General features: G+C 38.3%; 1 long non-coding RNA gene across 3 annotated transcripts; it reads left to right on the top strand.

Annotated features, from left to right (window-relative positions):
• Positions 1-1,275: 1,275 nt before the first annotated feature.
• LOC141572133 (uncharacterized) lies at positions 1,276-11,831 on the top strand. 3 transcript variants are annotated; one of them, XR_012497308.1, is made up of 4 exons: positions 1,277-1,415; positions 1,600-1,819; positions 2,900-3,316; positions 9,499-11,831. It is a non-coding gene; the product is annotated as an uncharacterized LOC141572133 (long non-coding RNA). The 3 variants fall into 3 exon arrangements; XR_012497306.1 differs by having other exon boundaries at positions 2,900-7,380; XR_012497307.1 differs by lacking the exon at positions 1,600-1,819 and having other exon boundaries at positions 1,276-1,415; positions 2,900-7,380.
• The last annotated feature ends 3,836 nt before the right edge of the window (positions 11,832-15,667 follow it).

The raw sequence follows: 15,667 nt of genomic DNA, 5'->3' as shown, positions 1-15,667 counted from the left end.
AGCTTAAATATTTACAATAGATAAATCTGGATAAAGGGTACATGAGTGTTTTGTGCTATTTTAATTTTTGTAACTTTCTGTAAGCTCGAAATTATTTCAAAATAAGAAGTTTTTTAAGAAGGGGAAAATTAAAGACTAATATAGGAATATCCATAGCAACCTTATTCCTAACAGCCTAAAACTGGAAACCTCAGTGCCCATCAACAAGAAAATGATTAAAGAGATTGTGGTGTATCCATACGATGGAATACCACTCAGCAATACAAAGGAAGAACTACTGATAAGTACAGCAATTAGATGAATCTCAGATACGTTGAGTGAAAGATGCATGTGTGCGAGCACACACACAAACTTAATTACTTGATTTAATGAATGTGAAGTGCAAGAACAGGCAAAATAAATTCATGATAGAAGTCAGAAAGTGATTGCATTTGGAAGTGGAGTAAAATTACATGGAAGACAGCAGGAGGTAACTTTCTGGCATGATAAAAATGTTCTATATTTTGTTTGGGGTGGTGGTTTCATGGTAGTAACTAAAGTCAAAACTCATCAAACTGAACACTGAAGATCTGTGCCTTTTATGGTATGAAGTTATAACTCCAATTAAATGAATCAATGAATGAATGAATAAATGAATGAATAAACAAACAAGCTAATTATTTTCTTAATAAGGGAGATTTCTTAAAGTAAACTCAGGTTGAAAGAAGTTGCATCCACTAAGCATTCCTGGAATTTATCCCAGTGTTAATACCATCCTGAAAGAGCCCTGGGGTTTTAAAAACATGAAAGGGAAATAATTAATCTTAAGAAGACCTGGGATATCTGAAAACATTGGAAGGGAAATAATTTATCTTAACCTTTGTTCAAATAACGTTTAGAATATTTAAAATGCCTGTGGGGTGTACAGTTAATGTCAAAACATAACTAACCAGTTTGTAATCCAGAAAAATGCATATATTCCTACGCTTGAAAGGATTCCTAAATTTTGCTGCTTGGGGTTTTGTTTCAAAAATGCAAAGAGTGGCACATCTTCATAGACTTGAAACCTGTTTGGGCACCATTCTGTGCTGGGTGTGTTGGCCCGGCCCGCCCACACTGGGCACCAACCAGGGCTGTGACTACACATTAGTAAGTTCTACCCAGTTTAGACATCTATCTTTAAGAGTAGATGGAGTTCATTTTATTCAAGCTATAAAAGGATTAGTTCAGAAAAACTAAATGGCACAACGGAATAACATAAGTTTAAATATCTGTGCAGTATTTCAAGTACTCACAGCCTTAATCATAGTATAGTTTTAGAGCTGCAGCAGCTCCTCTCTTCTGGTTGCTGGTGAAGCCTTCAGCCAGGTTTCCTGTTCCATGGATGTCCTGTTCCCGTCCTGTGGCAGCTCCGCGTCTTTGCACAGGCTGGCACGGTGAGTTCTTTCCCACCTCTTTTGCTTCTGAGTGCCACACTGGCTCCTTTGGAGTGGGGGTGGGGAGGAGGTCTCTTTAGTTCCTCAAAGTTCAGTTTCAAGGGCATAGATTTTATCAATGATTCTTTTATTGTTCTAGAATGTTGTGCTTCTAATTGCTACTGCTCAAATCTTTACAAAACAGGGACTTCCACAAAACAACCTCTGCTGCCTTCTCTTTGCGAGCTTCTCTACAAATGCCTACCAAAACTCTGCTGCAGCCAGTGGGAAAAGGTTTTATATAGCCTTCCAAGGCATAACAAGAAAAATAAAACTCTGGGTGGAGGCCCTCCCCCAACACACCAGTGCTGCTTTATCTACAGCTACTACAGCAGGGGAGGTCAAAGCAGTCTACTTATCACCTGGTGGGTGTTTTACAAGTTATCCATTTTACACTCACCCATATTTGGGTTGCGATTGATCTGAGTACTTGTTGCTGAACAAAATCACCAGGAAGTGGAAAGAACAATGGACTGGGAGTCTTGAATGTGAGCTCCACCTCAATTTTAATCATAAATAACTATGTGAACCTAATCTCCGATTCTCAGCTTTCTTATATGTGAAGTAAAAGAGTCAATACTAGCACCTCTGAGAATGGGGCTTGGAACCATTAGCTACTGGGCAACTCTTCCAGATTTAAAGGCCTGAGACTGGGCCAGACAAGGACACACCAACAGAGATAAAAAGAACCACAGAAGGAGACAAGTCCTCATATATTGACACATGCAAACAACTGAGGAAGAATTGTTTTTCATATTATACCTTTCTTTACTGTTAAACAAAAATGTATATGTGTTATTTTTATACATTTTTAAAATACCAACAATTATAAAATAGAACTTTTGGACAAGTTGATTCCTAATATGCTTTATTACTTAAAAATGTTTATTATTGAAAATGTTACCACAATGTGTTAGGGTAGAGGGAAGGAATTCACGACAACGGGGCCACACAAGGGAATTTTATGGTGATGAAATTGCTCTAAGTGGCACTGTGGTGGTAAACACATGACTATGCATTTTTAAAACCCACTGAACTGTATATTACAAAAAACAAACTTAACTGCATGTTATTTTAAAAATTGTTTCATAACATTCGCTAATAAAATTATATAGTTTGCAAGTGTGCATTCTATAATACATCATCTGTATATTGCATTGTGTGTTCACCACCAGTCAAATCACATTCTGTCACCACATATTTGACCCGATTTACCCTTTTCTACCTCCTCCCACACCCCTTTTCCCTCTGGTAACCAGTATACTATTGTCTGTGTCTATGAGTTTTTATTTGTTTGTTTGTTGCTTTCAGTTTTATACCCCACGTATGAGTGAAATTACAATGGTTTGTGACTTTTTCTGTCTGACTTACTTTGCTTAGCATAATATTCTCAAGATCCATCCATGTTTTCACAAATACTAATATTTCATCTTTTCTTATGGCAGAGTAATAGTCCATGTGCCACATCTTCTTTATCCAATCATCTATCGAAGGACACTTCAGTTGTTTCCATGTCTTGGCCACTGTGAATAATGCTGCAATGAACATAGGGAATATACAAGGTCTGACAATGAAGTTCACAAACTTATTGCAATGATGTTGTTAACCTTTTTTGATATCAGAAGGATTATTCATTATGAATTTGTCCCAACCGGACAAACAGTTAACCAAGATTACTACTATTTGGAAGTGCTGAAAAGGCTGCGTGAAAAAGACGACCTGAACTTTTTGCCAACTCATGACCAGCACACGTAACCACGCACACATACAGTAGCAGTTTCTGTCTCCCTGCACTCTTCCAGGACCAAACCTCTGTCTGGCTCTGTCCTGTGCAGGACTGAAACTTGGCAGAGGCAAGGCAGGTAGGATGGGGACTGGGAGCTCTTCTACCACAAAGGATGTGGTTTGCCTCTCTTGCATCGGCTAGCTGGTGATCCTGAGATAAAGCTGTCTCCCTAAGAAGTCTTTCTTGATTCTGCATTTGGTAGGGTCCCCTGTTGTGTGCTGTGATAATACCCCACAGTTCTCCACAGCATGTTTTACTGTAATGTTTAATTAACCATTTAATCAATTTATCTGAACTCTGCCTTCCTCACTTCTACCTAAGATCCATAAAGACAAGGATTTTCTTTTTTTTTCTTTTTTTTTTTTAACATCACATCTCCAGTTTTCAGGACAATACTTGGCACATAATAATGCTCAATAGTTGTTGACTAATAGGGTGCCACATGACCATTGGTCTGCTCCCTGCCTAGTAAGTAATCAATGCTGGAAGAAGCTAGTCTACTCAGCCTTCTGTAATGTTCTCAGATATGAGTATATTCAACCACTACTTGTATTTTACATGTATGAATATATATATTATATATATGTATTTAACCACCATCTGTATTTATGAATATGTATGAATATATATGTATTCAACCACTATCTGTATTTTAGAATCATTTTTATAATATTTAATGCTTGAGAAATTTTTTATCCTGACAGAAAAAAACATATACATGTCTTTCTTCAATCTCCTTCTTGCTATCCTTCTTCTCCTCCTCTCTATCTGTTCTTCCTCCTTTTCTTTCTCTTCCACTGTACTCTTTCTCTTTCTGAATAAGTGTATATTGAACATCTCTTATGTGCCAGAGATTGTGCTAAGCAGTCTATTCTTTGAGTTCTTTAGACAAGAATTATTATAACAATCTATGATAGGGCTTTTCCAAACAGACTTCTCAAAAAAGGGCACAAATCTCTATAAAAAACAAATTTGCTTTGTTTTTAGATTTTAGGAGAGAGTGCAGATTTTTATCACTTTGATTAAAAACATGGTCCTCTTCTACGTGAGAAGATGATCCTCTTCCGCTGAACTCTCGTTTCTGGAGAGTGTATGTACGGAATGCAAACATAGGTACGATCACATGGCTTCTGGTGATTAATGGGGTGGCAGATGTCAAAGTCAGGTTACCCTATAACCAGTGGTCATTTCGATCTGAGATGACTAGAATGCTTCAAAAATTAAAACAAAACATCGAGCGGGATAGACAAGGGTTATGCTACAGAAATAAACAACTCCCAAATCTCACTGGCTTAAAACAGTAACTATAATTTCTTGCTCATGTCATGTATTTTTGTTGACCTGCTGTGGGCACTGTTCTGCATCATCCTTACACAAGGACTCAGGCTGAGGGAAATTCCACCATCTGGAACTTCGCCGGCCACCATGGCACAGGGAAGGAGACATAGCAAATTATTCACTGGCTTTTAAATGCTTCTACCTGGAACTAACACCCGTCATTTCCATTCATATTAGATAAAGCCATGGTTGACTTCAAGGGGATGGAGAAGTATAATTCTGCCATATGCTTTGAAGGAGAAACAGAAATATTGCTAAGCAACACTAATCACCACTATAAACTAATTCTATCAATTCATTCAATCCCTAATTCCCTTCAGAAATCCCAATCACTTAAATATGTTATAATAAAAATATATATTTCTGTCGAGACAGAAAAATTCTCAATCATTAAATATTATAATAAGATTCTAAAATACAGACAGTGGTTGACTTTACATGTGGTGAAACTATAGGTGCTTTATTTCCCTCTAATTTTTGACTTTTCTGATGTGACCAATTAGCACCTTTTATAATGGAAAACATCAATAAACTTAGTTGTTTAAAGAGACTGTAGTAACACAGAGGAGATGTTTATGTTTTTTAAGTGAAAAGAGCAATACATAAAATTGGATCTATATTGATACATGCATCTGTGGGGACAGAGTCCCAGAAAGCAGTTTCCAGGCTCTTGACCTCACGTGGAAAGGTGCTGGCTTGGGTAGTGGATGGCCATCAGCTGTAATCAGATGGCCATCAACTGTGGCTGGGTGGCCATCAGCTGTAACTAGTTGGCCATTGGCTGTAACCAGTTAGCCATTGGCCACTGACATAACTGCCATGGCTGAGCTAGCAAGGGTGGATTGCAGTTAGCAAGTGGGTTGGTTGGCAGAGAAGCAGACAGCAGGTTGTGGGTTGTGCAGCCCCTGATTCCTGTGTCTCCAACCCAGCCGCCAGCGAGACTATAGTGGTATGACTCCCCTATCTATGGCTCCGTGGGTGTTTCTTTTTGGCCTCACCATATCCTGTGTTCTTGTGCGGGGAGCGGGAGCTGAGACCCTGCATGACAGCATCTATGGTCAGGGACAAAAGAAATAGATAAAATGTTACTTAGTGTGGCTGTATATTGATGAATTTTAAAACTCCACAACATTTTTTTTATTTTTAAACGTAAAATAAATATTGATAAGTTGTGGTCAGTAATAAAATGCTCTTCCATTTGGGAATGGGGCAGGAAGTGTGGAGTAAATGTTGTTTGCAAGTTCTGCCTTTATTTCCAGCAACACATCTATGTACTTTCCCTCAGGAGAGGACATAGTGTTTCCGGGTACAGAACAAACAGAAGACCAGGAACAAGGAGATCTACATTATAATTCTGACTCTAAAGCTCACCTGACTGTGATGTTGTTCTATGCATTTACCCTCCCTTGGCCTTGTTTACTCATCTGAGAAAGGAAGATAGTGATCAAGCTGACCTCTTCATTCCCTCTGAGCTCTAAAATTCTTTAGGCCATGTAAGGTGTAAGGGTCCTAAACTCCTGTGCTACGGGACATGAACTGTTTTACAAAAATGCTCCCTTCAATCTTATCTTTAGTATCCTTTAGCAAAATGATCCTAGCACATAATAGGTATTTAATAACTGTTAACCATAACTCACCTCATTGAATAGTCATAATAATCCTCCAGGGTAAATAGTATTCTTCTCTTTGTCCCTTTAAAATTATTTTACAGAGGCTGAAATTACATGCATAGTAAATAAGAGAATACCATGATTTATCTGCTCCAAAGTCAAGGCACACTTTCCAACACATAAGCAAATTAATGTCAATGCAGAGTATCTGTTAGAATTTTTAGAAATAGGATGAATTTTAATCTAAAAGCCAAACTAGAACATTATTACAGTATTCTAAGTTGTGGAAGATGCTTCCTCATATGACAGTTTCGTGAGCATTGCATTGTTTATTGAAAAATTAGTACTTTGGCCCTTCCCTTTGAAAGACATACAGATTAGTTAGGAAGCAAATTGTATTTATGTCAACGATGAGAAGTACGTATAAAACATATCACAAAAACATGCAAGATCTCAGGGCAAATGCTGAACATTATCCCTGAACTCTTAACCCTGTGCAAATGTTAGTGATTAAATACCATGATTGCTCTCCTGTTAAACTTTCACTAAAAAAGAACGATAATATTTAATTCATGTGAAAAAGACAGATTAAGCATTTCTGGTATTTCTGTCCTAATCAGATTGGTGCCCTTAGAAACTCCCTCCTTTCCCATAGGCAAGATTTCTCCCTTAGTACGAATTCTGACAATTAAGTTCTCGAACTTATTGCAACGATATTGCTAAACTTTTTTGATATCAGAGGGGTGATTCATTAAGAATTTGTACCAACTGGACAAATAGTTAACCAAGTTTACTATTTGGAAGTGCTGAAAAGGCTGTGCAAAAAGTTAGACAACCTGAACTTTTCTCTAGCAATTCATGGCTCTTGCATCACGACAATGCACCAGCTCACATGGCACTGCCTGTGAGGGAGGTTTTAGCCAGGAAACAAATAACTATATTGGAACACCCTCCCTACTCACCTCATCTGGCCCCAGTGACTGCTTTCTTTAACCAAAGATAAACGAAATATTGAAAGGAAGACATTTTGATGACATTCAGGACATCAAGGGTAGTATAATGACAGCTCTGATGGCTATCCCAAATAAAGAGTTCCAAAATTGCTTTGAAGGGTGGACTAGGCACTGGCGTCAGTGCATAGCTTCCCAAAAGGAGTACTTCAAAGGTGACTGTAGTGATATTCAGCAATGAGGTATGTAGCACTTTCTCTAGGATGAATTGGCGATCTTAGTTGTCCAACCTCGTATGTGTTAATAGTTAGGTCTTTTACTTTGGTTCATAGACCCATCTTTGTCCCAAATACTGCCTTGGTTTTCCTCTTTGTTCCAAATTCCATAACTTAAAGCTTATTTTTCCCCATTCCTATTCCACGCAAAGAATTTAACTACCTGGGTAAGCCCTACCCCAGTGTCACACGGTAAGAAATTTATTCCCACCTATCAGGGAAATGCCTGACATAGTATCAGAATACTGGACTCTTTTCTCTAGAGGGCATAAATGTTCCTAAAACAATAAATCCAAATAGCTTTTCTTAACATGCTTGCAGTGTAACTGAATTACTGAAAAGAATGTTTTGAGGCAAATTCAGAAAATTGCTCAGTTCTGAATACTCTCAATTAAAATATAAATGGTCTTTTTCTTCCTTAAGTTAGATTTTAAATGAGAAGTCTTCAAGCAAATCATCATAGACCCAGACTTCTAAATTCACTAAACTTTATTCATAGCTGCTCACCTGTTTACATACATTGACATTGGGTTGAGAATTACCATAGGTTGGAGGGCTTATTCAGGAGACTGCTTCTGGGAGTGCTGTGGTGGAGACAGGCAACTATATAATTTCAATGGAAAGCACTGAAGGTCCAGGTCCCAGAGTCTATTTTTTTGAAAAACTAAAATTTTAAACCTGCATCCAAGCTCTTCTGTTTACTTAGGGCCTTTTCCTTGATTCCTATGTTGTATCCTGACTCCAGGCTACACCTGGTCTGAGTAAAATGTGACCAGCATCAACTCTGCTCCAAGGTATATTTTATTCCTATCAGTTCAGTATCTACCCCCTATTTTGTGGAACATTTAATAAGCTTGATTATATATATTTACTTTGTTCTTCTGTTAGGATTTTATGTTCTTTTCTTAACTTCCCACGTGGCACCGACCTTACCTGAAGGAGTGTAGTATGTCCAATACAATGTCAGTCCATTTGAGCAGAATCAGATTCTCACACACCTACAGTAAATGAGCTGGATTGCTCTCCCCTTCCTTCCCCAAGATGGACTGTTTTAAGATTCATTTCATAAGGGTCCTCAGAAGGTCTTGGCAGGATTGAGCACCAGCGGTCCAAGACCCATATCGGTCACCAAATTAAGAATGTATTATGGAATTTTGGTGTTTTTTTTTCCCTTCCCTGTTTTATTCCTCCAGACCCTCCTCACCCCTGCTCCTTAGGATACTTATTAAATAAACCACTTGCATGCAAGACTGCTTTTTTGGAGACTCAGGCTAAGAGGATCCCTCAGTGGCCTTGTCTGTGTTATCCACTTATTTGGGGAGAACGACACCTCTGTCTTCTGTGGCCACCTGATTCAAATGGGGACTGCTGTGTTCTTAGGGAACTTCATTTCCTTGGCCGCAGTAGTTGATCTAGGATAGATATGGGACACAAAAGGGGCAAGTAGAGTGCTTCTCCAAATTTTATCTGTTTGGAACTAGTGAGAAAAACAGCTTCAAGTCTGGTACTGCTAAGCCTACATTGAATCTGGCCAGACCTGCCAAAACTCACATCTGCCAAAAGCTGCTATGTCTGCCTCCATCTTCTGGAAGAATGCCCTTGACCTTCCTTCTCTTTTCCAAATATCTTGAGTGTGTCTTATTGGCAGAATATAAGCTGTATCCAGAAATGTAGTTTCTGAGTTTCCAGTCCCTTTCATTCAGAGAAAAGCATAGGAGGAGGTGGAAATAAATGCTGATTTCTAATAAATTATATAAAACATGGGAGATAATACATACTTCATAGGATTGGAGGTGATCAAATGAAATTATACACAATGGCTAGTTCAGATTACGAATTAAATACATGACATTAATATTCAACTCAAAAAACAGGCAAAGTGATATTGCCATGGTGATAGACTATACATATTATGGACTATTTCCCTTTAACACTTCTATCGAGATAGAATAGTCAGCCATTCCTATGAACAAGTAACATAAAAGCCAGATCATCTTTTGTGCCATTATATTATTTCTATCTGTATTACTTAAGCTAGATATTACTGTTTTACTTAAAATAGATATTATTGTCTCTATTTTACAGATGGAGAAACAAGCTTTAAAGAACTATGTTGATTTGCTTCAGTAGCAGAAAAAGTCCTTGAACCAAGTGTGTTTTAGCTTCAAGGGACATGGTCTTTCTTCTGCACCAGGATGAATTACAACAGAAATACAAAGGGCTTCTGCGATATAAAGGAATTAATCCTAGTTGGGGGAAACTGGGAAACATTTTCAAGAAAGCAAGGTTTAGGTCTGGCCTTTGGAAGAATTGGACACATGACAATGGGGAAAGCAAAACCATTCTCCGTAGAGGAGAAGCCTAGAGAGAGGGAAGCAAAAAAACATATCTGGAGAGTGATAAGTGGTTGGGGGCTACAGAATTCAGGGGGGCAAGAGATCATGTCCCAGATGAAGCTCAGTGAGGCCAGTGACTGGGCCTGCTCAGCATTGTATCCTCAGAGTCTAGCACAGCGCCTGGCATATATGGACTTAAGGAATATTTGTTGAATAAGTTGACTGAAGAAAAGTGTAGCTGGGGTCAACATTTAAAGAGCTTTGAATACCAGGTTGGGTGTGAACTTCATTTCATGCGTGACAGAAAGCCAGCTGAGGATTGCAAAAAGAACAGTCATGTCATTGACTGTGTGGAAATATTTTCCTAGGTAGCCATGTGTAGGAGGCTCTGGAAGAGACTGAAGACGGAAAGGCTGCCTACGAGATCTAGGCATGAAGCCTGAATAAAGGTAGTTGCTGTTAGAGTAGCAAGAAGATATTAAATTTTAAAAAATATTTTGAAGATGGAATCAACAAGACTTGACAAAAGATTTTTGAGTGTGGAGTGAAAAGAAAGGGGAATTTAGAGATTACACAGATTTCAAGGCTGAATTACCTGGAAGATTGGTGATTACCCAAGATAATGAATGTAGGTGGAAGAATTGAAGAGGAATGCTAGGTGGGGGAGTCTGGGGGTAAATGATGACTTCTCTGGATGGTTTGGTTTTGAGATGCCTGTGCAACACCGTGCAAAGATATTCAGCAGACAGCCAGCTGACAGGATCCTTAGGGAACAAGTCAGATACACAGTATATATTTGTGCATGATTCAGTTGGAAGATGCAATTGAAACTGGGGGTATAGAATAAACAATCAAAAATAAACCCAAATGATTAAATAAGGAAATGTAGATTGAGTAACACTGGATTCAAATTCTGGCTTTGTGCACAGAGAGTACTTTCCAAAGAACATCGTGAGATATGAGAGGGGAAGTTAAAGTCTTTCCACATATTCTTTTTCTTATAAAAATCTAGAAAAGGTTTTGTAAAATAATAATAATAATAATAATAATAATAACATACACTTCACAGATAAGGTAGCTTTTTTAGGAATAAATTCTTCCTTTAAAATTATTTTTAAATGGAAAACATATATAAGAATAAATTGCTTACAAATTATTTTGCAGATACTCTATATGATCATGGGTTCTCTACAACAAGTGAATATTGCGTACCCTTGACAATGTCCACTTGACATCTTCATCCACACAACGTAAAAGTTGCTGTTTTTCTCCTACAACAATATTTTATGAATGCCTAATTCTATATTTGATTTATTTTCTTTGTGAGTTAATTATCTTCTTAATGGGTTTGGTTTTGTAAAGATAAACCAAAAATTGAGTTTGTGAAAAGTGTTCAAGAAACGAAATTGTTCTTCAAAACAGAGGAGGCTGGAGTTCTTTAGGCAATCCAGAAGGACAGGGGTGGGAAGGAGGAGGAGGAATGGGAGGGGTATGAGAGAGAGAGAGAGAGACAACAAGATAATGCGTAGCTTGGTGCCATGTAGGGTGGAGTGGCGGGAACTCCGAGAACTTACAGGAACAGAAATAGCCAACTTTCAGTGTCTTTTTAAAAATTATTATTCCCCCAGTGAAGCCACTACCACCATTTCTAGTCTCCACCAAACCAACACTAGGTACTAGATGACATGGACTATCTCAAACCACTTAAGGACTATTATTAAATAGAGGCTCAGAAAAGTGAGGTGACCCACCCCAGATGACAGAGTGGTAAGCAGTGGTGTCAGTAAGATGCCCAGATATTTTACACTAGGACTTGACAGAAACACTAGGGAGGGCATCAAACTTACCTCAAATTGTGAAATGGGATTGTAAGCATATCTTAGTTGGGTAAGTTTAACATAGGAAAAAAGTTTATAAATATAGAACCAAAGGCAAATAATTTATTTGAGCACATCTACTGCAAAATGTTAACAAGTCAGAGAACCAGTTAAACTTCTTATAGCAGCTCAAAGCAATCATTATAGTCTCTCTGAGATGCTTACCCTAAAAATTAAATCAAATAAAAGAAATATTCATTGAAAATCTTAATTGTTCCAGTGAACTTCTTTCATGATCAAATATTCAACTAACTGCTTGGAAAACCCAAATACTTATATTTATAATCCTCCTAAGGACCCCAAAGGATTCAGAAAGTATAAAAAGTTATATGGGCATCCTACTGCATTTTGGTTGCCCTCGCTGAATTGATTATATTCTAACATGTGATATTGCTCTTCATGTACTTGTATTTTCTCTTCCCAGATTAAAGTGCAGATTTGCATTCCATTAAATTGCCTTGTACACAGTAAGTGATGAATATGTGCTGAATTGAATTGACAGTCTTCCCACTTCTTATCACATATAATAGAAAAAAAACCTAATTTATCTTAGTAATTTAACATTTGCTTTGAAAATGGTAAGAATATGATTATGAAACTCTTAGACTTTTATTGTTTCCATTATGAAATTTAAATATAATTAGGTTCACCCGAATTGATATCACACCTTTCTTCTAAGGAGCTCATTGGTCACTATGGTTTTTAAGACCACCATTTAAATAATAGATGGCCATTGCCAATCCCACCAAGATTTCTACCCACGCCTTGGCCCAGACACAGGTGTTTTGCTTAGATGGGAGAAGTGGCTCCTTTATGGAGAGAGAGAAAGAGAGAAGGGTGGGGGACAGGGGGAGAGATAATAAAACTAACCGTACTTACCTGAAAAGAAATTGAAAACAAATATAACTTGTAAACATTTTGGTAAATAATTTCTCAGTCTTTTTTTCTTAAACTTTTTTTTCATAGTTATAGTAATACACTATACATTCTGTTGCTGTGTGTGTGTGTGTGTGTGTGTGTGTGTGTGTGTGTGTATTTCCCCGGTGTTTATAAAAATCTTAAGACAAGTACTTAGTGACATAAACATTTTCTGAAGTTGGATTAGGGTGACATTTCTCAAGTTGTAGAAAATGATTGATGGAAGATTCATAGCTTAGATGTAGGGGCTCTGAAATGTAAAGTTCTTTGGAAGATTACAAATATTTTCCATGGTCAGGAAAATAGAATTTGTCCATGTTTGAGGCAGTGACTGATACACACAGAGTACCTTTGTATCATCAAGTGCATGACACTCAAAGGAATGTTACCAGGTGATGGGAGATGGGTGACAGTAGCTGCTCATCAGGTGCTAAGTGTTTTGTGTAAGAGCATGTTTACAGTTCTTTAGCCCTCTTTCTTCTTAACTGCTCCGCTTCAGGTATGGTCTATTGACATGTCTGCTCCCTTCCCTTCTTCTCAGCTTCCTCTCTTTCTCTCTCTCTTTGCTTTGTACCCAGTATACACCTCAGGTATTATGAAATCAGAAGTCTTATTCCAGTCCATGATTATATTTTATTTGCTCAAGACTCCTTCTAGGCTTCCTGGAATGCCAATTCCAAGAGAATCTCCTTTGTTTTCCAACACTCACCTTGAAGTATGACCACTTGCCCTTTTCCTGGGCTAAGAGCATGTCCCAGTGCTCCACTCTGGAATAAACCCCCTGAGATGTTTCAGGGAGAGCAAGATTCAATCTGCCCAGATCGGGTTCTTGCTACAGAAAAAATTCAGCTCTCAGGAATGGATCTCTGTGGCTGCCACTCTACTTCCTGTTCCTGGTTGCCTCTGAACAATGTACCTGGTCTTCACGTGTTCACTGTCTCTTAAGGCTAATTGTTCCTCTGCTCCCATCTCTCCATCTATTGTGGACTTTGGAGAGAGGCCCAGGCTTTTGGCTCTAACTTTGCTCAGCATTGTTTCTCCTGAGGGCTCTGAGTGGTTGTCTGCATTGAGTGGGAAAGTACTTCTGAGTTGAGAAAGTCTCTCCTCGCACTCTGCTAGCTTTCAGAATCTTCTTGGTACATCTGAGAGTCCTGGGCCTGGGGAGCAGAGTAAATCCCACAATCCTCCTGAGAACTTATGGTCTTCAGACCTCGTCCTTCATTGCAGAAACATCCACAATAGTGCAGGGATGGCATCTGCTTTAAGCGAAAAATTAGTTTCAGAAACTGACTCAGAGTGATAGAGTTAAGGTAGCAATACTGCTTAGGATATAAAATGTTTGTGTTAACTATCACTGAGTCACCAGAATGGGCCATGTTTTCAATATACATTATTTCATTTTATCATCACAAAAAACATGAGAAAATAGATATTATCCTAATCACAGGTAAGCAGGTGCTGAGAAGACTGAGTGACTTTCCCAAAGGACATGGCTACTAAACGGCAAAACTGACATTCAAATGCAGGTCTGACTGACTCCAAATTCCTGGTTCTTAGCCACCATGCTAACAGCCTCCCACACAGAAAACACTGTGGTCCACTTCACTAGCAGAAAAGCATGGGCCATGTTATTATGCAACACGTTATTTGGAATTTGTACTGATCAGTCAATGATTTACAGGCTCCAACTGTACGCAAGGTACTTTGGCAGGTACAGTTGTTATGGTAGGCACATAGAACAGAGCTAGGGGAGAGCAATGGGGAGGAAGGGAAGGAAGAAGCACGAGAAACAAAGGAAGGAGGAGATGAGATCATTCTTAAGAAAAGGTGCATTTACGTCTAATTACAAGGACTGGCAATTAATTAAGTTCGTCAGCTTGTTGCAATGATGTCTCTAAACTTTTTCGCTATCAGAGGGTTATTTATTACGAATTAGTGCAAACTGGACAAACAGTTAACCAAGTTTACTATTTGGAAGTGCTGAAAAGGTTGCATGAAAAAGATGACCTGAACTATTCGCCAACAATTCATGACTCTTGCATCACGACAATGCACCAGCTCACATGCACTGTCTGTGAGGGAGTATTTAGCCAGGAAACAAATAACTGTATTGAAACACCCTCCCTACTCACCTGATCTGACCCCAGTGACTTCTTTCTTTGCCCAAAGATAAAGGAAATATTGAAAGGAAGACATTTTAATGACACATCATGGGTAATATGACAGTGGCTCTGATGGCCATTCCAGAAAAAGAGTTCCACAATTGCTTTCAAGCATGGAGAAGGCACTGGCCTCAGTGCATAGCTTCCCAAGGGGAGTACTTCGAAGGTGACTATAGTGATATTCAGCAATGAGGTATGTAGCACGTTTTCTAGGATGAGTTCAAGAACCTAATTGTCAGACCTCATATAACACTGTTAGCATTGCAGGAAAAATCTCCATCCCCTGTATTGTCATGACAGTTCTGACAAGGGCCATGTAAAAAAAAACAAGGGAACCCTACCTCCTGACAGGAAGGAGTGGTCAGCCAGGACCCACCTGGAAATGTGATGCCACCCCTGAAACCTGAATATTTCACACCATTATTCGAATAAAACCCTAAGCCTCTTTGTTCTTTGGCACAGTTGCCCTCCTCCTGGATTGCCTTCTCCCACTATTTTCGGAGTGTATTCTTTTCCTTTATTTTATTTTATTTATTTATAAAGGTTTTTTATTAAAATATAGCTAACATACAGTACTATAATAGTTTCAGGTGTACGCCATAGTTATTCAACATTTATATACCTAAAGAAGTGGTTACCATTGGTCCAGCAACAATCTAACACTGCACTATGTTATTACAATAGTATTGACTATATTCCCCAAGCTGTACATTATATCCCCATGACTTATTTATTTTATACCTGGAAATTTGAACCTCTTATTCTCCTTCCCCTTCCTCCCCCTTTCAAAATTTGTCAATTATAGTTGATATTCAATATTATTTTATGTTAATTTCAGGTTTACAGCATAGTGGTTAGACATTTATAAAATTTAAGAAATGATCTCCCTGACTAGTCTAGTATCTACCTGACACTATACATAGTTGTTACCATGTCATTGACTATATTTCCTGTACTTTAC

Source organism: Rhinolophus sinicus, linkage group LG06 (genome assembly GCF_036562045.2).
Source record: "Rhinolophus sinicus isolate RSC01 linkage group LG06, ASM3656204v1, whole genome shotgun sequence".
In the NCBI taxonomy this organism is placed as follows: domain Eukaryota; kingdom Metazoa; phylum Chordata; class Mammalia; order Chiroptera; family Rhinolophidae; genus Rhinolophus; species Rhinolophus sinicus.
The sequence above is the reverse complement of the archived record's forward strand: the minus strand, read 5'-3'. Positions and strand labels throughout refer to the sequence as shown.